Source organism: Ambystoma mexicanum, chromosome 1q, assembly GCF_040938575.1.
Source record: "Ambystoma mexicanum isolate Mex_15411 chromosome 1q, UKY_AmexF1_1, whole genome shotgun sequence".
Classification (NCBI taxonomy): Eukaryota; Metazoa; Chordata; class Amphibia; order Caudata; family Ambystomatidae; genus Ambystoma; species Ambystoma mexicanum.
Window position 1 is genome coordinate 1,164,027,267 of NC_090922.1, and position 25,933 is coordinate 1,164,053,199.

Below are 25,933 nucleotides of genomic sequence, written 5' to 3' on the forward strand. Positions count from 1 at the left end.
ATGAAGTCATTTGAAAGTTGTAAAACATAGTAAGGCGTATGCGAAAAAAAAGACTGGTTCTTGCAGATTAGGCATTGGGCCATACATGCATCCAAGAAAATGGAGATGATTCAGAAATTGCCAGTATTTGAAAAACAAATAACCATGCATGAAGGTTTGAAGGGATTTCCCCCATCTTCTATAATGTTATGCAGAGCACGAAATCACACCCAAATGTGTCTTCATGAGTAAGAAAAAAATCTCTGGAGTCATATTGGGAGCACATGCTAGAGCAGAGGATTTGGATTGATACTTTTAAAATGAATTTGTCTATGAAGATGTTGTACGTCTGCTATAAGGTGCTCTTTCCTTGCCACTGGGTTCGTGATAAGCCTTATAAGATATCCCCAGACTGATCAAATGTATGTTCTTGCAGGTTTGAAGGAATAGGTGAAGAGAAACACATTTGATGGCCCTACCCTAAGTTGTCTTCTTCATGCAAGGAATTTCTTGCAGTGGTGAAGGAAATATTGGGGTTGCCTTTGATAAGTCAGCCATCAATCTTTTTATTAAGATGTAGGCATGACATTTTAGATGATCTACCCTCAAGTACAAGGAGAGTAGTTATTTACAGCGTTTAAGAGGAACATTGCACACATGTGGAGAAAAGGTAACTCTCCATCTTATGCTATGTGGATCCCAAAAATATGCGACATCTGAGCACTGGAACAGCACTGGAACAGAATACCGGTTCCCTTCATTCAGCATACAGACTGTTTTTAAAATTGTGGAAACCAATTCTTGGTTTCCAGGTCACTCCAGGGAAATCAGGGATTGAATTGTGGTCCACATCTATGTGACGGAAAAAGTCAGCCATTTTGTAAAAGAGCTGCATTGCTGAAGTACTGTAGAGGTGTTGTTCTTGGGTTGTAAATATGATCAAGGCAGCGATGGGTGGAGGGGAGGGTAGGTGGGGAATGTTTAAGGGTTTGCATTTTTCTGCTCTTTTTTTACGTTTGTATCCTGTGGCAATGAAAGAAAAGATTTATTTTGTTTTAAATTGATGTTGAACTGTAAAGAAAACACATCATATAAGTGCTTTATATGAAATGCAGATACCCAAAAAAAGACAGTTGTAAAACACAGAAAAAGGTATAGACATGAAAATGATGCAATATTAAAATATTAAAATGCCAGAATGCAGGTCATCAACATTCATTGGTAAACACTCATAACTATTCTGAAACAAAAACCTATATTTGCTTCAACACAATCTTCTGCGTCTGAATCTGTAATTCCCTTCTCTCTCGGCATAGCTGCTCTATTACTTTTGAATATAAAAACATCACCGAATGTCGCTGTCCATCCTTCAATGCCATAAGTATTAATGGACACTCTTCTTACACTTTCCCAACATGGATCTACCCCTAACATGACATGATACACTAAAAATGATCTAGCCATTTTAGCTACTATACCTGGTAAGCTGGAGTTGCTTAAATTTCTGTGAGAGTTATGCCACCAATATATAATGTTGAATTGAGTCCGTGATTTCTGTATTTTATATGCACCAATTGCAGCCATTACTCTATGCAGCCAATTGTATCTGGGTAGGAGTACAGTTGCCATTTCAATATCACTGAATCTGCGTCCAAGGTACGCCTATTAAGATTCCTGTAATGATTTGAAATGGCACCTTTTTTTCCATGATTATACCATCCCCATAATGTATCAGAAGATGAAATATCTGTAGACACTTTAAAAATTAAAATCCTTCAGAATAAAATATTCCTTTATTTGATCAAAATGCATCTGCTGCATACCAACTGCCCCATGGTTTGTAATCAAATATTTCCCCGTCTAGGTGCCCAGTAGTTTCGAATTATCACTGGAACCTCGCGCACATTCAATAGGGCATGTTGATGAAACCTAGGAAGCCCTAAATGTCTCCAAATGTTTATAAAAAAGAGGCACTAAATTACAGGAACTTCAGGTGGACTATTTTAAAATAGTTCAAATATTTAGGTCAGCAAACACAAGTTCCCAGCATCCTCTCCTTTTGTACCTGAGGATGGCGCAATGATTTAGGACCTTATAGCAATCTGCTAACGTTTGCAGCACCATTATAAAAAAAACTAGTATGAGTAGCCCACCTTCCATCAAACGAGATTAAGTCTTCGTTTGATATGCCTGTGGAATCCCCTTGCGTTGAATATACAACTGAAAACACATTAATTCTATTGCCGAAAGTGTTTGTTACCCAAACAGATCGTCATCACTCAAAAAAGGTACAAGATTTGGGTAGAATAGACAGTTTTACTACACTGATAATGCCTTGAGTGTAATGGTTACTCACCCATGGCTTAACATGTACATCTACAGCTCTTATCACTTTGGTATAATGTATATCACCCATTTCTGTTATGTCCTTTGTGAGCGTTATCCCCAAGAAATGATCTTCCTCCACTGATATTCCGAACTAGGTTTTCATTTTTATACAGGTTCAAATGTTAGCCAGAGACTGCATCAAAATATGCTTCGAGATGTAGAATAAGTAGAGGAATTGTCTCGTGAAATAATAACTGTGTTATCTGCATACAGCGCAATTTTCAATGTATCTCTTTTCCCCATAAAAAATGGATCAATATTCTGGTCAGTGCAAATGATTCAATATCAATGAAAAATAAGAAAGGGGACAATGAACATACCAGTATGGTACTTATGGATCCAGAAAAACTACCTAATGTCAGTCACTCCATTTAGATAATTGAAGATGAGGAAGTATATTAACCTGTATCCTATTTATAAATACAGTTTAAATACTTAGTCTGCCTACCATTGTCCACAGTCAGAGTCTAAAAAATCAAACTTTTTCTCTCTGCATACAATTGTACAAAACTCCTGGGGGGAGCGATGTGGGTCACGAACCAAACTAAGCTGGCGTGAACCATGCTTTTCCTGGCATAAAGCCATGACAATTATTATAGACTTACCTCTTTCAAGCTATTAGATACACGTTGAGTGGATATTCTGATGCCCGCCTTTATGAGATATTGTTAGGTAGGATCCAAGTTCTGTGAGGTATTTGCCTTTTGTTTGTATGGAAATTGTTAGCCTCATCCCAAAATCCAGAGCTGCCCCTCATCAGATTAAATCACTCGAATTAGTGTTTGGAAACCAGGCGATAAATATTCCCAAAATCACCTATATACCTTGGCAGGTATAGGGTATATACCTGAAACCTTACCTAGTGATACATAATTTAATGCCCTGGTAACCTTTTTACAGTTAATGAGCTCTGTCAGCATTTCTGCTTATAGAAGGCACATGAGTACTAAAATACCAAAACATTATTCTATTTCCCACTGCACAAATAGTACTCCTTGCTGGTATACCGACCAATAGAAACCATCAAAAAGCTCCAATGTACCCTTTAGATCACAATTTAAGCCACAATAACAACTATTCTGAATCCCAAAGATTGTTTATTCCTAATCAAGTAAGCAGATCAATTATATATACAATCACCAAAAGGGAACTGATCATCATTCTATGAATGAAAATGATGCTGTTTTCTTGTTGATTGTAAGATCGAAGTCTGATATAATCAACATTTGACTGCAAGCTAACCTCTCACCTGAATACTTTCCATATAGTGCTTGGAGATAAGCCGCCTCTGATGCCTTTAGGGGTGTGAACATAATGTTAAGACCCACGTGTGTGAGGGGCTTGGCTGTTAACAGCCTTCTAGATAAATCCAAGATAAGCCTGAGCGAAGCAAGGGCCTCAGCTAGGTCTCTGGGCCATTGACGGTTTTGGGATGCACGTTCAGGTCCACACCCCTCCCAAACTATTTAGACTGTGGAAAATATACTTATATGTGGGAAATGCACCTGAGTGGGTATAGGGCTGCGGAATAGCGCAGGGTGTATTGATTGTAGAAACCTACATAGATTTAAGGTAAACTAAGAACAGCTTTATAGACCGCTAGGTATATGCACTATATACGCACACCACACATGGCACAAATCCATGTTCAATGATGAGAAACATAGAAGTGACATCATATACGAAGATAGGCCTGTATCCTCTCAGGTCATGTTGAAAACACAGAACAACGAGGCCTCATGCTCGAATATTTCATCCTCACCCCAAACAAGGTAGTGAACCTGTACACACACACAAATTAGAAAGGAATGTTAACGGCCTAATGTGAGGAGTGCTGTGGCCGGTCGTGAAGGACAAACCCATAGGGGCCAGGACAGAGGTATTGAGCTGCCAAAACACAAGTTGAGATTTAGGGCCCCAGCGCCCCCCAGGATAATAGCCTCTCATTTGAACTACCATATGACCATGAGCAAAACTTCTAGATCCTTCACAAATTAGACTGATTAGTGGGATCTGCATTAAACCCAGGGGCAAGAAACCCAGGACTGCCATTCTGGAGGAGTGGAAGATAAGGGGGGATCAGAGGACAACAAGGCCCGTGATTTGTACCAGGGACAGCAAAGTGTGAGGCCAACTCTTATAAGATTGCGACGGGGAGGGATGGTGGAGCACCTGTGTGTCTGGGATGAAAAAAGAGTTGCTTTATTCGCGATGACCAGACTGACCACAAAGTTATCAATTGAACTCACGTTGAACGCCAGGTGCACATCACGTGATTAGGCCTCAGGGCAGTGCTTTCAGTAACCTAACCAATCACCTAAAAGCATCCCAAAGTGAAGAGATTAAAAACCACATGTGGGGAAGTTAGAGGAAAAGAGGATGTGGCCAATGAATTGGGGCTACATATGTAATCGGTAGTATATATATATAGGGGCAGCAAATGAGGGTGGGGGATGAACACTGTATATCGTGTTTGTCACAGATGATTTTTGAAGTTATAACATGTTCTTTGCTTTGAAGAAAAGAGAGAGCTCTGCGGCAGTGGACTTATAATTCCCTGTTGGCATATCCTTTTTTGCATAAAAATAAAGTTATTGTTCTTCTCACAAAAGGGTACACCAAGCCTTTTGCTTTAGAGGAGTGTTATTTTCTGTCCGGTCGTTGGAAATTTACCATACAAAATTGCTGACCCTGACATGATCCCAGACTCCTCCGTGAGGACGGAGGATTCCTAGCTGCACACCCGGAGGGGCTGCGCCCACCTGCAGTGACCAATCCCCTTACGTGCACCTTGGAGAGGTTTACAGGAGCCGTGTTATCAGAATTCCTGTCTGTTCTTTGGAGTACTGCGTTGTCCGCAGATGTTGCAGGCTGTTGATGGGACCACATGACAGAGGATTTCAGGAGAGCAATAAGTGAGCCTTTTTGTGGAGAAAAGCAAGCAGGTCAGGGGGAAGAGCGTTTGGGAGTGGGAGGAATGGTGTAAGTGTAGTGAGTGAGGAATGGGTGAAAGGTGCGGAAGACCACGTGGCATTGTATATAGATTGGTTTGGTTATAATATAGAGGACTATGGTGTATGTAATGGGACCCTTCCTATTACTAGGGAAGAAGACAGCAGTGTGTAATGAAGAAAAAAGTTATTGATAGAAGCTACGTATATATTTAGTGGGCCTGGGATCTCTCCGCCCAGTATAAGGGGGGCGTGTGAACGAGAAGTAGTTGTGGTAGAGGCCCTTTGTGGACCTGGGATCTACCTACCTGTTATACAGGAATTGTGGGAATGGAAAGTCATTTTTATTGTGATTTTATTGTTTGTTTTATTGTGACAAGGAGAGGTCAAGGGAGGGTGGGACATTGTTGTTTGAGAGATTTGCAGTTGGCGTGACAATGAGGAGTGTGGCAGGTTATGAGTGTGGCGAAGGATGGGGCATTGTTAGCAGGAGGGTAAAAGGGGTAACAGGTGAGTACAGCCCCACCGGTTCAGGGTGTGGTTAGTTGGATGATTGTATAACAGGGTGAAGGGGTCGCTGCAATGGAGCCGGCAACCCCATTAGAGTATAAGTGTAAAGCTCTTCCTATGTACCAAGAAGAAATCCTCCTTAAATATCATAAAGAATGATTAGCAGAGACTAAAGGGGGGATGTATAAGCCATGGCCAGACCAAGGAACAAATAATAATAATAATAAAGATATTTAGAGCCATATATATATATATATATATATATATATATATATATATATATATATATATATATATGTTTTTAGCAGCCAAATAAAGAGGGAAGAAGTTGAAAAACAGAACGGAAGTGTTAGAATTGTGGAAAATGGTGGAAGACTTGGAAGACATTCCAATTGATCCTCCTAAAATGGTGAGTGGGCCGCCCAGTACCAGGCTCCCAACCTCTACCCCACCTACCATCCAGAGCGCTTCAGTACCTCCTGTCCCAGTGCTCCTCACAGAAGCATGTAATTCCCCTCTGCTGTGGTGTTACCCTACATGTGTTGCATCAGGATACACAAAGCCTACTTACGTCCTTTTGCCTGTTACTCCTCTCCCACCCCCTACACCTGCCCAGTGTCAGATCCTCCCCAATCCTGTAGCTTCTGCAGTTGCGAGAGCTAGGGCACAAGAGGAAACAGAGAGAAAGTCACAGAAGGAGTTGAAAAAAGCATTTAGGAAGAATTAGCAAGGTTAAAATTAGATAGGGAAATGGAGAATGAGTGCCTGTAGGGACTGACGAACGGAGAGCAGGAGACTTTTGTTTAGAATTGACAGTACAGCAATTAAGGATGTGCACATAAAGAAAGAGCCGGAGGAGAGAAGGAGTAGACAAGCAGACAGTTTGGATTATGGGACAGTGCAGACCAATGATGACTATAACCGGACATGTCAAGGGGACGAGGAGTGGGATATGGTGAGCGAGTTGAAGATAAAGAAGAGCCACCTGCAATTGGTTGAGAGTTTGTGGGGACCTAGATTAAGAAATAGGTACGGGTGTATGGCAGTGGCAAAAAGATCACTGGCGGGGAAGAAGAAAGCAACCAAGACAGTGGGGGTGCAGTTACCATTTCTGCATAAGTGGCCAGCTAAGGGCCCAGGATATAACATGGGCACACATGCACACAAATCATTTAAAAAGGTGCTTCCATCTCTCACTGCTGGAGCGGTCAAGTGAATATTTGCCTTTGAAAAGCCGATCGCCGGTACTACGTTAGCCGTGGGAGACTTGAAGAGTTTGTTTGTTGCAATACTGGGTGATCAGGCAGATGACATTTGGGTCCAGGCAGGGTACCCGGGGTGAAGTTAGTGGATGATATACACGATGGGGCAGATTTTAATGACATCAGACCCCAAGTGTTGGTGGCGCTGTGGCATACATATCCAGATGCGCCAGATCTTCAACCAATAATGCAGCGGACTATGCGGGATGAAGACCCCACTTAATACATTGTGCAAATAGAGGAGATGTGGAGGGCAGAAACAGGAGATTCATGGGACCAGGCAATTCTTTTATTTTGTAGTGAAAAGGGGTCTTCCGAAGGAAGTACGGAAGACTCTTGACAAGATAGTGGGGATTGGTGCATTACTGAAAATGGTAAAAAGAGAAAGAGAAGGAAAAGTCTCAGCGGTCACAAAGAAGCAAAACTGGTGCAGAAGAAACTAGTGAAAGTTGCATTGGAAGTGGAACTAACGGCGGTATAAACAGAACGGCAGGTAGAGCCCAGGGTGGTCCAGGCAGATGTATGAACGGCACCTGTTTGGGGACGTGACTACGATTGGAACTGTGCGTACCAGCCTCAGTACCAAAGAGGGGTTCCAGGAGTGTACCAGCGAGGAAGAGGGGGTTTTTCAGGGGTGCAGGGAGGATGAGGTGGATTTGGAGGAATGGGATCACGGGGAGGAGGAGCAGAACAATGTTAGAAATGTGGATGTATGGGCCACTTTTTGAGAGAATGCAGAAGTAGACAAGTAGTTGCATACCCATAACAGCAGATGTACCCACACACTCAGGGAGGCTTGGCCCCAAACCCCCAGCCTTATGTACAAGCACCCCTAGCAGTCCCATACAGCGTGACACTGCCAACAGCCCCACCTGCTCCCACACCGTCATTTCCGCAGATGCCAGCTAGGGGCTCTGGTGGTACACCAACAGACGCAGTACACCAAGGGCAGCAGCAGGGCCCCCAAGTGCAGAATAGTAATGCAGTACCCAGCAGCACAGTGATGCACTATCAAGAGGTGTCATGATCTCTGCTTCCAAAAGGTCAGGGTTTTCCCAACTCCCTTGGAAGCAGATCCATAACCCAGGTTCCGAGTGCCAACCAGTCCCAATTGGGACCTTTTGGACCCAGTCCTGGCGCCAGTGGCACCAGGCTCATAAATATGCCCAGTCCCAGCGCTGGAAGCGCCGGGCTCATAATGCTTGGGTGGACTTACCTTCAGCAGACCATGCTGCTTACTTGCCTGCCAGTTGAGCCTCTGATCCTCTTCTGTTTGGAACTACTTTTCCTTTTGGGTGGGGCTGGAGCCACTCCCTAGATTCAGAACACTGGAACTGTTCTGGAAGGCAGGAACTATTTTCTTACCAGGAACTCTTTTCTTACTTAGGCGTGGCTGTGGAAGGAGACACCTAAGCACTACAGGAGGCTATTTAAACCACACCCGGTGGATGAATCTTGCTTTGCGTTATTCTGCAACCTCTGCAGCAGAACGCTCATCGTGTCTTCTGCATCCGGTCCTGGGCCTAAGGAAAAAGGCTTACCATCCTGAATCCAGTCTTCAGCAACACCTATAAAGACAAGAAAGAACAGGTTAGCATTCCGGCATCTGAAAGGCAAAGGCTTACCATCCTGAATCCAGTCTTCAGCAACACCTATAAAGACAAGAAAGAACAGGTTAGCATTCCGGCATCTGAAAGACAAAACTTTACCAACTCTTTGTACGCTCCGGAGGCCTTCGGCGCTGCATCCCGCATCTGAAAGACAAAACAAGGTTCGTTTAAAGACATTGGGGAACTTTAATACTCACGTGCCATTACTCCTTTCCACATCTAATCCAGTGGGTATTCCGGCACCCTGCAGCCGCTCCGAACTCGTACCTGCAAAATAAAAAGACAGTTAGAGCGCATAGTGAAGCAGGCAACAAGCGCTTACTTACGTGCTTCCAGGCGCTTCTATTCATCACACGGGCTCCATCTTCAACTCACTTCAGCCCGTCATCCGCCATCGCCGGAACCCTGCAAAACAAGAGACATCATTACTAAAGACTTTAAAGACATTTGAATGACTCGAAACTTACCGTTCGTGCAGTAAACGACGGACAGCAGTCCTCTGAAGTCAAGAGGCCTGCGCTACCTATCCAGTGAAGAAACCGGTTACAGCACCCTGCCCCGAGGCAGATGGAGAGCTCGGCATTCACTTACCTAAGGTGAGAGCGTTAACCTTTGGGGGTCTACAGGAGAGGAGAAGAGGAAAGAGATAGGGACACCCCAATAACCCCAGTTCATTAACCCCATATTTTCTATCTGCAGACATCTTACTCTACACGTCAGGCATACAGTGCACAGAGGTCCAGCCGAAAGAGCCAACCGGGTGCTACACATCACCTTTGAAGATACGGTAGTCGCCCAGTCAAGACCGGCGCCTCTGCGAGAATCAGGTGAGCGTTACAAGAGGCCACTGTCATTGATGGGAATCCATTTGTCTTTCCAGGAACAAACACGTATCCAGACTAGGACAGCCCACGGATAGCCTTAGCGTGCCCAGTTGTATCGGTCACTTCCATCCCAGAAGCAGAACCCTTGGTGGGCATGGAGAAAGGCAAGAACCATTCTTTTTCATGGTGGATATAGGTGCAACGACATTGTGTATCCGTGAGGGAGGATTTCCTTTGTCAGGCGAGGTAAAGGACATGCAGGGCTTCTCTGGGGCAGTACAATTAGTTCAATTTACAAAAGAATTACCCATTAAAATAGGGGACAGGGTGATACGGGCCCCATTATTGTTTTCTAACATGACCCAAATCAATTTATTGGGTAGGGATATCATAATCAAGCTCAACATGACCATCTTGTTTACTGAAAGGGGAGTGGTGTGTTCGACCCTAGTATTTATTGCGTGAGGGTCATGCTGATTATACATGCATTGGGCGGTGGCGAGAGGGATACCAGTGGCCCCTGATTTGTTTGCATATCGGATCACAGTGCTTCTTAGTGAAGTACCGCAGGGGGCCAATAAGTACTGGCGGGTGTCCTCTCAATTTTGTTCAGACCCGCCCAGCCCCAAGAACTTGTTGCAGGGGCGATTGTCATGCTCGATATAGATCATATTCATCCTATACTCAATCACTCATCCTATACTCAATCACTGTTGCAGGCCCTCAAAGAAGCTCAACGGATGAAAAATGCCATTATCTGCCATTAGCGTATTACAATGGCATGCTAGACTCCGGTATGCAAGGGCAGTTCCCCTGTGAGCAAGCATTAGCTGCAGCTGCTTTTGCCATTGCTAAAAGTCAGCCACAATTACTAAGGGGTGCTCAGTTACTCTATACATAGAGTATGCAGCATTTGCAATACTTGAGAGATTGAAGTCCACGTTGCCAACACAGAGGGCCTCAGCATATGAGGTTATTCTTTCCAGTCCATCCATTCATATTGTTTGTTACAAGACAGTGAACCCTGCTACCTTCTTGACAGAACCCATTACTGAGTCCGACAGTGTTCATGACTGTGCCACGTAAGAAGGCCCGAATGATGACATACCTGTAGCAAAAGATTACGCCTTAGATGACAGATAGGTATTGTTTGTTGATGGGTCATTGACTATTGATCAGGAGACAGGCCAGCAACATAATGGGAGAGCAGTGGTCCAGTTGGTTGATGGAGAGTACAAGGTTTTTCGTTCAACAGAGATTACCGGGGCATATTCTGCCCACGTGGCAAAAGTGATTTCTCTCATTGAGGCGCAAGAGGCAGCGCAGGGATGTCAAGTTATGATTGATTCAGACTCGGCATATGTGACAACAATCGTGCACGCAGGATTGTCAAGGTGGATGACAAGAGGCTTTCAGAGGGCAGATGGGTCTCCAGTACAGAATGCAGCGCTCTTAGAGAGAATGATTCATGCTTGCTCACAGCCAACACTTACCATAATTGTTAAGTGTTCCGCCCACACAACTGGAGGGGACTTCATTTCCCTTGGTAATGTAGCAGCAAACACAGCTGCAAAATTAGCTGCATATTTACCAGTGCATCATATCCCTGAGCACCCATCGCTTGTCAGTATGCAATTGCAAATACAGGTTCCGTATACTGCACTATCCATTACTGAAGGTATATAATTGCAGGGTCAAGCACAGCAGAGTGAAAAGCTATTGTGGCACAGGAGAGGGTGTGCAGTCTCCTACCAACCTAGTATGGAGACAGGTTAGTACATGGAAAGTAGTGATGCCTCAGAAGTTAGTTATAGTAGCATTTGATCAGTTGCACTACCCCTTGCATGTGTCCAAGCAGCATACTGCTGCTGATATACACGAGGATTGGTGTGTGACCAATATACAGAAGCTATTGAATGTGTTTATATCAAATTGTACTGTCTGTCAGACATATAACACTGAGCATTTCCCCACCCAAGTGGTCTGTTTTGAGACCCCAATATTGATTTTACAGACATGGGAGAATGGTGCAACACCTTTCGCTATCTTATAATTGTTGTGTGCCCCTTCTCCCATTGGATGAGGTTGGTCCATGTGCCCATCCTGATGCCAAATCAGCAGCTACATCTTTGGTAAGAGAAGTGTATCCTCGATGGGGAGTGTGGAAGACTCTTAAAAGTGATAATGGTAGCCATTTCTTTAATGAGCTGTTCAAAGAGATAGCTGCTCTTTTAGGGATTAAACACAAGATGTGCTCCATTTACCACCCCCAGGCCAATGGCGTTGTTTAGAGGATGAACAGCCTTTAGAAAGCGAATCTATCTAAATGATGTGTCACTCTTAAAAGAATTGGGTCCATTGCTGTCTTTGGCCCTTTTCAGTTTAAGGTCTCAGCTCTACAAGGACCATCACCTCTCCCCTCACAAGATAATGATGAGAAGACGCATACACATGCCACTATCACATGTGAGAAGTGCAGCTCACAGGACTGTGTCAATTCTAGGAGATGAATTCAAATTGTACTTGACGGAATTAGCAAAATCAATAAAATGTATTCCTTGACAGATATCGCCATGGCAAGCTGAAGAAGAAAACAGCACTGCAACGTATTCTGTCAGCTCGCCATTGCTTTTGCTACACCCAAGGGATGCTGTTTATGTGTGTCATTTTGTCTGCAGGTGGAGTGAGCCACGCTATAATGGACCTTACATGGTAGTGTAGGCTCCTCCATTTCCGGTAAAGGTGAAGGAACTATGGTATTGGGTGCACCTCTCCAATGTCAGGAAGGCACCCCATACATCACCTCTTTGTATCAGTATATTGTCTGAATGTTTCTTGTAAATTGCTATATGAAGACGGAAACAAGATTTATGGTTATTTTTTGATCATTGCAGTAGGTTTCTCTCATATGTATCATCGAGCTATTGGTCCAATAAATGTCTGTACTTGTATGTTGTAATATCGATACGTTGATATTTGTGTGCTATTATTTTCATTCTGAATACCTTTTCCCATTGATATTACACTGTTTATCTCTCTTTTTTCTAGCACACTCAAGTTGTTCTACAGGTCTCATTGTACTAAGTACATTTTGTATTTTTGCTGTGGGTTTCGGATTGGAATATTATTGTATGTGTCAAGTGAGTTTATATGGTTAGGACATATAAAGGGGGGGTGCAGTATAGAGGGATGTGGAAATAGGATTTTTTTATTCCACAACACCCACTGATGATTTCATGACAACTGTAGTAAATATCAAGAGAACACTTATACATGACACAATATTATGGCAATTGAATTTATGGCTTAAAAGGGGACTAACTCAAGAAAATAAATATGCTCAATGCAGAGGAGTTGATTTTGGTGTGTCTGATGTGCAACATCCACCATCCAGAATTTAGTAATGTGTGGTAGAGCCACATGCACTCAGTGGGGAAACAGGGAGCTGTTATGTCTGCTCCAACATCCCCTACGAGTCAGGGGCACCCAAAATGTTAGTACCCCAGGAGATGCCACTGTTTGGCTTATCTGGCACTGGGTCGAGTTTGCAGTTTGTTCCAGGAGCTCAAGGTGCAAGTTGTATTAGTGGACAAAGAAAAATATGCCAAATAAGATAGTGCTCCCTAATGCAAACCATGACCCATGTTGAAATTTGAATGTGTGTTGTTTGTGTCAAATAGATGGGAAAAGGCAGTTGTGAGCTGCACGGCAGGAGGGTCAACAGGATTTGGAGAAGTAATATGGAATGTCAATAAGAACTGTTTTACAACATGGGCTATGCATGTGTCAAAACTAACATGGATTGAGACATGGGAAATCCCAGCGAAAGTGCAAGCAGCTGAATAATATGAGTTTTGCTTTTAAGGACATGGGACAGTTCCTTTTGGGAAAATATCAAATGCAATAAAACACTGTTCATTCCAGACCTTGCTAAAGGAACAGCAGCTCTTAAGGATCTCTATTGGGTATGCGGTCAGCAAGCATACCTGCAACTCCCACCGTCCTGGTGAGGTACCTGCTCATTGACTACATTGCAGTTAGCCATTCGTGTGGTGCCCAAAGCACACTTAACCATTGCATTCAAGCCAGCCATAGGGCAACAGAACCAGGCCCTGAGCCAACCCTTGCATGCAAAAAAGCAGAGGCACTCATTGAAGATACAAAAGAAGAGATCACATTGTTTGTCTAAACATTTGTCCAAGTTGCTAAAAGTAATTCCAGACATATGCCATCAGTATACCAACACAGAAGTGTTTTTTGCCTCTCTTCTGGTGCCAGGGGTTCAAGCTGCAGCACATGCTAAGTGGTTGCAGATCATGAGGTGGTAGATGATCCAGCTGGAAAATGATAGTGATCAATAGGGGCCCTGCACATGTTTAAGACAAACATGGAAAGTGAAGCAGGGGTACAGACTGAAGATTGGTTCGAAATGTTGTTTGCATGGGCGCCGGCATGGCTCGGAGAAGTGGTGAAGATATTCCTATAATGGTGCTCCTGTTGATGATGTTCTGCGCGTGTCAAAAGGTTCTTTCATGTTGTTCCAAGACTATCCCAAACAGTGCAATGATGATGGTTACAATTGGGGCAGAAATGGCTCTCTCGGGTACAAAGACGAGGCAGGTTCAGACAGAGGACCCAAATAAGCCATGTATGGACAGAATTGAAAGGCCTGTTGACCCCCTGGGGACTCGAACTTCGCCCTCACCAGACCCAGAAAATTATACAGAACATTAGGTTCATTTAGTGGGTGAACATGGTTTTATTTACCTCACATGTACCCCAGAGAAGTATGCCTGAGATGGGAAAAGTTTACGCCATGTATGCAGCGTGCGGGTCCCTAAGGATGAAGCGGATAGGAGGAGAGAGAAGGAGGAAATAGTTCATGGAGGATTAACAATAGGAGGGGATGTTGGGATGCACGTTCAGGTCCCAGACCCTCCCAAAAGATTTAAACTGCAGAAAATATACTAATACATGGGAAATGCACATGCGTGGGTATCGGAGGGACGTGGGAGTCCTGTTGGTATAGACAAATAGTGAAGGGTGTGTTCATTATAGAAACGTACATAGATCTCAGATGACGAGAGATATATCTGCGACAGTGGGCTTGCAATACCATTTTGACATTTCCTTTTTGCATACAAATAAAGCTGCTGTTCTCACAAAAGGGTGCACCAAACTTTCCTCCTTAGAGGAGTGTCAATTTCTGTTTGGCTTTTGGAGGTTTAACCTACAACGGCCAAGCCCACCCACACCCATTGGTATTAATGTTATTAGTAACGCAGCTGTTGACAAAATACTTGTCCCTGTCCTTTGTAGCTTGTAGGAAGTGGGATGTGGCATGGGGTGAGATTCAGGTAATTATGGGCACCAGGGGGGGATATAAAATGGTGAACCTTAATTCAGATCCCAGTGCTATTTCAATTTTCATTCCATCATTCCACAAACTTGGGGATTCTGTAAGAGCTTCGATTGAACAGCTATCCCCATGCTGAGTGTATAATTCCTTGTAACCTTATTTTTGTTGACAAGGGTGAGTAGCTGCCTCTTTCAAAGTAGGTGGTGGGCATGGAAGAGGAACATTGCATTGGGTAATTGGGAGGTTGGAGATACCAGGAATGGAGGACATGTCCCTTTCAAAATAGCCACTGGGATTGCCTTAAAGACATGCTGAGTCCCATAAGATGATGCCATGGCCAACGTGGGGTCCCTGGCACAGAACCAAAGTAGGCATTGGGCATGGCCTCAGGCCTTGATCAGAGGGTTTACTGGGTGGTTTCAGGATTCTTGATGTAGGGTCCAAGGCCCTGTATGGCCAATATGGCTACTGGGCAGGGCTGTAACTAGTGGAGCCATTGGGTGTTTCGGATACTCTTAAGGTTCCTGGGATTCCTTGTGATTGGAAATGCCCAATTGGCCCATTGTGTGGCTGGGGTTACCGGAGGCAGAGCCGCTAATGTCAAAGTTAGTGGATTGGGCATGGCCAAAGTGCCTATCTGGCATGACGTAAGGCAATACCTGGTGGGGACTGAAGTTATCATTAATAAAAACATTGAAATGAACTGGTAATCTTTATTTAAAGGGAAGTTGCAGTTCTGCTTCCCTACAAAAACAATTGGAATTCATTAAACACTTTTTTGGGGGAAATGACCGTTATGGTTCCAAGGCAAAACAACGAAACTCAACCAATAACTCGTTATTGATTGTAAAGCAAGCATAACTGTGCCACTACTATAATAAAACAACTTGCCCTCTGACACACAGTGCTCTTGTCGCCACATATGGCAGCACAAACGACATACGTGTAACTAAAACTTTAATACTGACATAGTTTAAAAAAAGGTTTGCCTATCTTTCACGTAAGGACCAAGACAAAATAAAAGTGTCTGGTTGTTTACATTTTGATAGACGGACAACATAGAAATACACCCTAGGAACTGCGAGCATTAAATAGAAAACCCGATTCCCCAGGCTCTAGCCTGGAAAATGGGATCTTTCTGCAAATACATGTGCATCTTCATGTGCATGTTAAATGCAAGTGAAATTAGACAACACGCCACATTTTTAAACAGTACCTGTGTCTGAAGAACCCTTTTATTTAAATGAATAACTGAGTCACACTGTATCTCCTCCAACCAACTCCATTCCTCATTGGAGGAGCAAAGGGAAGTTTAAGGACCCTGATGACTTATCTTGGCAACATTAACAAGCCTCTTCTCTACATAGTAGTGGACATTCTCCTGACCAAAGGATCGTGTTAGGAACAGGCCATGATGTAGTCTTTTAATATTTAAAAATATCTCTTTAACCCCAGCCCTCAAATATTCTGGTATGGGCACTGCAGTTAGAAGTAATAATTCCATGTTTAGCCATCATACTGTCACAAAAACTTTTGTTTATAGGATGCTTAAAAATCATGTGTTGAATTCCAGATGGAGGGGATGCAGCTACTTCTGCACACTTTTTGCACTTTTTAGTAATGGCAGATTTTTATCATACCGTTACCTCGTAATGCATCTGGTGAATGGTGAGTAACTGGTGCACTGTGGAATTCTTAAGCTAGAGTGCCCCTCACCCCTTAGCACTGTGCTCAATGCGGCCTACATGCGTATCTCCATGAAAGCTGAGCTCTATTTATTTATTTTCACATTTGTTTTATTGTTATTTCTTAAGGTACACCAAGAAACTTGTTACATCAGTGCAGCGAGAGTATACGACGGCAGTACCAGCTTCTTACACATTACAAGTATAATGGTGTGTTTATGCAACTAAGACGAGCATACTCGTCAGTCCAGCACACTATCTATCTGGGGTCTATTAAAACTAACAGAAAAACCATATAATGATAACACTGCGTAGAACATATATCAAATAATCAATTATTGCGCCAGCATCACAATATATCTATTAGCTTAATGGACAATGTACTGCTCCACCCCAATGTATTGTTAAAGCTGGAGTTGGACTCTCAACTACCACTCAAATAAGGGAAAATCATTGGTCACCTATTTAAGCACCTTTTTTCTGAATTATATTTTGTGCAACATATGATCAAAAATCATGTGCTACTCAAAATGAATACCCAGAAACAGAGTCAACTGAGATGTGGTAGGCCATTGCTGGGAAAATTGGTGGCAAAACGGAAAGCATGTTCTTTGCGTAATGCCAGTTTTAAAGGCTTTTTTAGAAGTGATCAAAAATGATCATTATCTCAAAAATGTCATGAATAATTCATATGTAATGGGCAATTCTATTGTTAATAACACCTATACAAATATTTCAACACCAAAAACCTAATAATTATAGAAAAGGAGCAGTAAAACTCAATTAAAATCAGGGCCTCTTTTGTCTGCTTTTAAGTCTTGCATATGATGGAACTATACTAGCGTCTGAAGAAAGAAGAAACCTCTTACTCAGCAAGTATGACAATATTTGTGAACTTCTATCACCTAATATTTATTTTTGTGTATGCCCTCTCTCTTCTAGCATGTTCCACTTCCTTAAACAAATTAACAATCATTACACCAACCAACTCTATCACCCACCATTAACACCTCGCCATAGCCCAACAACAATCTGCATGCAGGCATTCCAGTGTGCTGAACAAGAAAACTAGCAAAACCTTAATGCATACCACCCCCAAAAAACGCAATGGTAACATCTGTCCTGCCTTGCACAACTGATCCAGCAGCAGTTTCTGCTCTGCTACCTTGACTGCCACTAACCCCCCATAGCCTCACCTTTTTCTTGCAGGACCAGGAAAGCCAAGAGGCCATGTAAATGGCAAAAGTCACGCTATAGAAAGGCTCAGTGATGTAACATATCTTTGAAAGGGAAGGCTACCCCTCCCCCTTAAACTGAATGCAGTGGAGACAAACCACCTCCCCTTAAACCGAGCGTAGAAAACTTGGTGGGGTGATTAATGCCTTCAAATGTGCAGAAAACTATAACTCATAGTGCTTGCAGCAAAAGCGCTGTAAAAACCGAGTTATGTTTATAAAGTCAGAATGCTTAAATAATGAATGACTTATTAAGTAGTACATGCTAAGTATATTGTACTATAAAACTAGGTTTGGAATGGACTAGGTGTCAAGATATGAACATAAATAGGGTAATCCACCATTTTGTGATAGGCCATCACCTTTAAGGAAAGCACCTTTAAGATGGATGCTGTGCATTTAATTAAGTGAATTTCTGTAGAACTGTGTTGAAATGAAAAATGTATTACCTCTTGATAGTTCAAGGAGAGTTCAGAAACCAGAGACAGGACTTATCAGACTCTTATCTTTAATCTTGACATCAATGAATTGTAGGATCGAGGTAGCAGTCAAGGGAGGAATGCCGATGACGCATTTGGCTGGTTTAATAGCAAAAAGAGCACAGCTGGTGCCATTATTTGGGACTCTAGGACATGAAAGCATGTGGCTGTTGCCAAAATGATCCCAGACTGGAAATCAGCAGCATCTCCAGTCAAAGGTCAAGTACAGCACACACAAGTTTTTATTAGTGCATGTGTGGGTTTGATGTCAATGAAGAGTCTTTTTTATAAAGGAGTCATGCACAGGGAAAAAGGTGGGGGCTAGAATCACCTCCCAAGAAACTGTATAAAAAGGGGACTGAAGTCAGTGTTAAAGTGCAGAGTTCCTGAGCTGTCCATGATGTTGATGTGTGCCGGCCTGTTGGAAAACAAAACCTGATGTCTTTTGAAAACCTGCTTCAGTCTCCTGTTTGTTCCAGTGTCCCTTCCTGACTGAAGGATGCCGTGCCAAGGCCTAGACCAAGGGGTCTTTGGGACTTCCAACACCCCTTATAGAATTATAGAGGAGTAGTTATCACCTAGAGGGTTTGTAACTGCTATCTGATAGCCAATGAGAACAGAGCTGGAGTTGTCCCTGTTGTTGTTCAGAACCTATTCATCAGATCATTTATGTGGTAAATGCTCGCTCCTGCAAAGATATGTGTATGTTTTACATTAAAATGATAAGATTTCATTAGGGTTACATGACCAATCTCATATCCCCACCCATTCAGGAAGACACAAAAATTCTGGCTAAGAAACATGCCTTTTTTGTAGCAAACTAGACATTGGAGTCATTCCGAGGTTGGTGCTAAGGGAAAAACAATGCCGGTAAAGGACTATCGGCATCGTTTACCGCTACGGGTTATTCTGACCAGCCAGACCGCTATTAGCGGCATCGTAAAGTATGGTGCCTCTAATAGCGGCATGGGCGCGGGCACGCGGGCCATCATGCTGGCAATAGCGGCATGCCATAAACTGGAGGAGATCACAAGTGAAGCGGACATGCAAATAACAGCATCATGAAGGTGGTAAAAGTGGTTACCGGCATGCCGTAAATACCGGCATCTCCGACCAACTGTAAAATGCCTTGAGCAGTGTTCCCAACTGCCAGAGGTGCACACAATCAGCACTGGTGGAGGTAATGGAGTCTGGCACAGTACAAAAGGAGCACTCCCACACACCACACCCTCTCCCACACCAAGATGATTCCAATAGTAGTAGCATTACTGGAGCTGGAGGACATGCTTGCATTGCCACATCAACAACAACAACAACAGCCGGCACCACAGAGGAGAAGCAGGAGGAGAAGGAGGGTGAGACAGACCCAGCATGCCCCACCAGTGCAACTACCGTTACCACGCCAGCAGCCCCCAATCCATCGCATCAGAGCCAGTCCTTTCAACCTAAGCCCTGAGCAGATCCACACCATGTACCGTCTGGACCGGGACACCATCACCACCATTGTGGACCTGATACACAATGACATACTGAGCCTCATTGAAATACGCACTGCCATCCCCCCTCTACTGAAGGTAGTGTCTGTGCTCCACTTCCTTGCCACAGGCACCTACCAGCACACAGTGGGGCACATGCATGGCATATCACAACCCTTATTTTCTCGCTGGATGCCCTCCTCAAGCACACAAGGGACTACAAATCCCTAACACGGACTCCCCAGGAGATATTTAACACAAAAGTTGTCTTCCATGCACTGGTAGGCATGCCAAATTGTGTAGGTGCCCTTGACTGCACCCACGTGGAGTTGGTGGTCCCGCATGCCATGGAGGTGGTGTACCGCAACCACAAGCAATACCACTCCATCAATGTGCAGATGATATGCAATGCCAGCAAGATCATTACACATTGTTGTGCCCGATATCCTAGATCAACTCATGACTCTATGGTCCTGCGGAACTCCACAATACAACGCTTCATGGAACAATATGGTGGATGACGTGCCTGGCTGCTTGGTAAGTTGCAAGACTGGCACATGGCATTGATATGGGGGGAGAGATGCACACACCACCATGCTATCAATGTTGATGTGACAGCACAATGTGCACATCACTGAACACTGTGCCCCAAAGCATCACAAATGGTACATGGCACCCAAATCCCATATGAATGAAGTAAGGTCGACACCTATCACTACATGACTAACATGAAACCCACAACACATGCACCACTCATCAGCAGCCGTCACCCCCCGTAACGCCATCCAGCACCTTGTAGTGCATATGCATTATGTTGCTGTCTCCAGCATATCACCACACAGGACAAGCATCCCTGGGAGTGCAACAAACTGAACCAACTAGGGAATCCACTGTCTCTCACAGGGCCGCCACACCCACACTAGTGCTGCATGTCACCATGGGAATGATCAGCGCTGATCTACTGCCAACGCTCCCTCTGAGTACATCTCACAGAACACAACACCTCACTAGTTTGACACTAACGCAGCTGTATGCGTACACAATGCATGTGCAACAAGACATCAGTGCACACCATGTATCATCTTGAAGATGCAACCCACACCATTAGTCCATGGCACAGGACACATTGAGCGACTGAAAATGGCGTAAATACATCCAGGGACATGTGCATGTGGGCATCGATTATCTGCAGGTATGTGTGAAAAGTACAGCTGTCCATCATTAATCAACTAACATTTACCTTTTATTGCCTCTCATGCAGGTGATAGTGGCTATCCCTTGAAGCCGTGGCTACTCACCCCTGTTCAAAATCCACAGAACAGGCGTGAGGAAGACTACAATCGTTCCCATACCCGAACCCGTGCGGTCATCTAGCAGACCTTTGGCCTGTTGAAGGCACGATTTCGCTGCCTCAGCCGGTCGGGTGGGCACTCCTCTACAGGTATGAGAAGGTGGCTAAGATCATCATGGCATGTGTCATGCTGCACAATATGTGTATCCGCCGGAACATGGCCCTGCCCCTGACATTGAATTGCTACCACCTGGTGATGATGAAGGGGATGAAGATGTGGTCGGACATTATCGCGGTGCCGATGCACAGGAGGGACGTGCCGTGCGCCAGTCAGTGATTGGACAGAGGGCACTGGATGTGGGGTTACATGTATGCTATGCTCTGTATATGAATAAATGACACATGCGCAATGATGAATGTCCACTCAGGTCTTGCTTTTCACACAACGGGTGTATTAAATATAACAATGTTAACGAAGTGCAAAAACCCTCCATCACCCTCACCCCCTCTCCCCCTCCCCCCACAACTCCCCCCCACATACCCTCACCCCCTCCCCCTCCCCCCACAACTCCCCCATCCACCCTCACCTCCTCCCCTTCCCCCTCCCCCCACAACTCCCCCACACATGTCCCATTAGGTGTCCAATGCCTACATGAGGCTGCCCTGTCTGTCAATTGGCACTCCCTGGTCCAGGTGGCGGCATGTCTTGGCGGCGCAGGGTACGTGCCGACCTGCGGAGCAGACTCGTCTACGTCGAACTGGAGGATGATGGTGTGGCCGCCTGCTGGGATTGTGTAGCGGGATGCCCTGCCTCCATGGCATCCGCTATGGGGCCTAAGACCTGGCGGAGGGCTGAGACCTCGCAGAGGCGGCTGGTGTTGTCTGCAAACGATTTGGCCATGGAGGCAGTGTTGTCCGTAATGGACCTGCCTAGAGAGGCAAAGCTCTCACGCCACTCCTGTCTGGCCAGTCTGTTGTCCTCGACAAACTGCTGCACAAGGGCTGTAAGCTGTTCCGACCGCTGCGGCCCTGCGGGTGCACCTGTGTATGTTGTTGGTCCCTGGCTGTCCTGCTCAGCCTGCTGAGCCTCCCTAGTTGTCAAAATGGGACTGAAGTGCCGTTCGAACTGCTCCTGACCAGAGTGCTCTGGGGTGGTGGCGTGCTCTGTATCGAGGGACGATATTTGTGGGGATGCCAGTGGACTTGGTGTACGGACCACTTCTGATACATCGTCCTCAATGGGCACCCAAATATCTTCCTGTGGATCCTCCACAGCCAGGGGTGCTCTGGCTGACACCTCCCCAGCCAAACTGGACTCCTCTGAATGTGGTGCCTCGTCTTATTCCTCAGGAAGGCCAATGGTGGTGGTGGTGGTGCTTCGCCCTCTACGGGCCTTGGCGGCACTGGTGTAATGGCTACCTGGAGTGTCTTGCCTGTTGGTGCACGGCGGCCCCTGAGTTGTCCTCTCGAGGTCGAAGGGTGGTTGGCGTCCACCCGAGACCTCTTCCGGGGTGTGGTCTGTGTAGGGGCTGCGTCCTGCCCATCGCTGTCATGGTCAGAGCCTGTGGGGGTCGAAGAGAGGGACAGCATGAGTGATGTTTTGATAGGCATTATACATACATTTGGACAATTAATCATCCACACAATTGGGGGTAATGGGCATTTGTGTTTGGATGTGCACATTGTTTGATACATGGGTGGGTTATACAGGCATATGTCGGCATCACTCATGTTGGCCAAGAGCAATGCTATCTGACATGCATAGTATTTTGGGTCTGCACGCTGTGTGACTCATGGCATTGACATCTTTGTGTGGTATGTGTCAGGTACGGCATTGCCTTGCAGCAGGCACCTGCATGTGTCTGTGATGCATCCGCCTACTTTGCTGGGAGTGTGTGTGTTGGACCATGGCTATTTGGACTGGCATTTTGGTTGACTTTCATCAGACTTGGCATTACAATGTTTTCTTAGAGCACTCACCTCCATCGCCCGATGTTGTGGCGCCACACTCCATCTCGCCAACACCTTCTATCCCCTCCATTCCTATCATGCTGGCGCAGATGTCCTCCCATGGGGTGAGCTTGATTGGTGAGCTGGGACCTCCTCCTGTTCCCATTGCCTGGCTCCGGTTCACTGACAGTATATTTCAAACTCTCAGTCGCAGGTCGTCCCAGCGCTTGATTGTGCGTGGGGTGTTCCCAAAAGCACTGACCTTCTGATCAACAAGTGCCCAGGTCTCCTTTTTCTTCAGTACTGCCTCCCTCTTCATGTTACTGGAGAATACTATGCCAGCATGCTCCTGTATTGTGTCAACCAGCATCTGCATCTCATCCTCATTAAATCTTACTTTCCGCTGGCGGGCAGCTCCCTTATTCAGGGCCTTGGGCATAGTGGTGTAATAGGTGGATGTATTCAGCACAACAGCAGAGTCCAACAGGTCCTGTGTGGTGAGGATGGCAATGGATTGTGTTTTTAAAGATGGCCACCGTGCTCCTTCCCGTTCCTGTGCAATGATGCTATTTCCAGTTCCGCTTATTAACGGTGACCGTTATTAGCGGTGACCGTTATTAACGGTCATCGCTAATTATGGTCACCGCTAATGCCGCATTGAACCTTGTCGGTAGTGCTATCTGCTCTGTGATTGATGCCGCTAAGGGCATTTATGGTGCCTTTAACGGCATGGCGGTAATGACCTTACCGACATGGCGTAAAGCTTGTGCCCGCAAAGTCGTAATAGTCCTCTATTATCGGACTGATGACTGCCCGGACACGCTATTTACGCCATGCCGGTAAGGACAATTACTTACCTCCAAACTCTGAATGAGGCCCATTGATTTAAAGGAATTAAGTCAAATCTGAATAAAGGTTGTCTCCAGCTTTATACCAAGGTAATTACCAAACGAAATGTGTACATGCCTGCATCAATCCCACTCATTTCAATGCATGCAAGCATTCATTTCCATAATGAATTCTCTCTCTCATGCTCTCTCTCTCTCTATATATATATATATATACTATAGTAGTTAAGTTGAGTTTCAAGTTCCATAGGAAACCTGCTAATTGGCTTGCATGACGGATTTGGCTGATATTTCGCCATATAATTGAACCAACTCAGGAAGATGGCAAATGTTTCTCTTTTATTATCAATTGTCTAAAACAGGGAGTTACACCGGACACCCACGGACATTCTCACAAGCTCTCGTCGTATCTTACAAAATACATACGTGATGTCATAAAAACCCATGAGGGATTGTGATACATTGAAAGGGAACATCTGAGTATACTTTCTATAAGGGGTTGGGTTGTGATTGGATATCTACTGTCAGGTGGACAACTTAGTGCAAGTCATCTTCATCGCTATTCGGTACACAGTATATCATTGGCTCTTAAACTATAAGGCCCTTCATTATACAGCCCTCTACAATTGTTTGGCAAGCTCATGCCATGTCTGGAACCTTCGGCTCACTAGCAGCACATAAGCTCATACCTCAGGTGCCAGTAGGTGGACTTGACTGTACCTCCCCACCCAATTATCCAAACATCTCTCACCACCCATGCCTTCTGCCATGATGATTGTCTTTGAATTTGGCTTTGCAAAGTATCCTTGTCTCTGGGAATATAAGGGAGTGCGAACATGCACTATCATTGTTCTAGAACTCCTCGCCCAACTCGATTTCAATCCTTGGCTCACGGGACAGGAGACCATGATTTGGTCCATTTTGCAGCATTTAATTGTCTTAAATGAATAAAACTTGCTACTCATGGTGTTCTTTCTGTGCACCTTAAGAAGGGATGATTCAGCATCTCACGTTCACCACCCTCAAGAATATGCTGCTTCAGCCTTGTCACCACGCCAGGTGGCCTTCCATGCTCTTCCACGATCCCAGCTAATTTGTGCTGCTACACAGCTCTCGGCTCTTCTCTCCATGGTTCTGAGCCTACTAAATGTGTGACACTGATGTCCAGCTTCTATACAATGGTGGCTCCACCTGCAGTCTGTTCACTACTTATAGCCAGCTACTTGCATTACAGCATCTGAACAGTTTTTGTACGGCTTGCATTTTCTTCAGTGCTTCTCACACGTGCAATGTTCTTTTTCTCATCTGAAAGTTTTACTCGATTCTCAACTTGGTCATCAGTTTCTATAAGGTCCATGCATTCTCTTCTTTGGCCAGTCTTCTCTGTGCATCACACTCATCTTACGTGACGGAACCAGCTCCTCTTTCACTCTTTTTCATATTCCTTCGGGGCGCTCCTCCATTAGATTGTCATCTCTTCGGGAATACATTTGATAGGGTTTTCTCAGTGGATACCTTTTCCTGAATATTCATAGCAGAATGGTCACAACAGCTGGTGTCAAGCATGGCACAATTTAAGACTTCCAGCATAGAGGTGGGAAGGGGGTGAGACTTCCTGCAGAGGCATGTGGCTGCTCATCTGCACATGTGTATGCAATCTTCTCTGAATATGTATGTGCAGCATTCAATGAACATGTGTGTGCAACTTTCAATGCATATATGTATGTAACTTTCAATGTACATCTGTGTGTAACTTTCAATTTCCATGTGTGATCAAACTTCAATGTACTTGTGTGTGCAAATTTCAATCCATTCCTATTTATTGCCTTATGATCTGCATGATTTGGGCGGGAGATGTAATATTCTCCAATATAAACTATCACTTTAAAGCACTCTTTGCATGTATCATTACACATAGATCTACCTGTGCATTTCAAGATAAGGGGCATGATTTTCTGTTAACAAAATTAATTCTCTGAGCTAATTTGCATTGCACACACATCCAAGATCCTTCTCAGCTGCCTGCCTGGAAATCTCTCTCCATCTGCCTACTCATCTCTCTCTGAAATGACTCCTTTCTCTAGTTT

At 44.6% G+C, this 25,933-nt stretch overlaps 1 protein-coding gene across 2 annotated transcripts in view; it reads right to left on the reverse strand.

The window, feature by feature from the left end:
* The window catches only part of TNNI3K (TNNI3 interacting kinase), a 3,214,557-nt gene that overhangs the window by 3,034,782 nt on the left and 153,842 nt on the right, over nt 1-25,933 (reverse strand). The gene's annotated exons all lie outside the window — the stretch shown is intronic.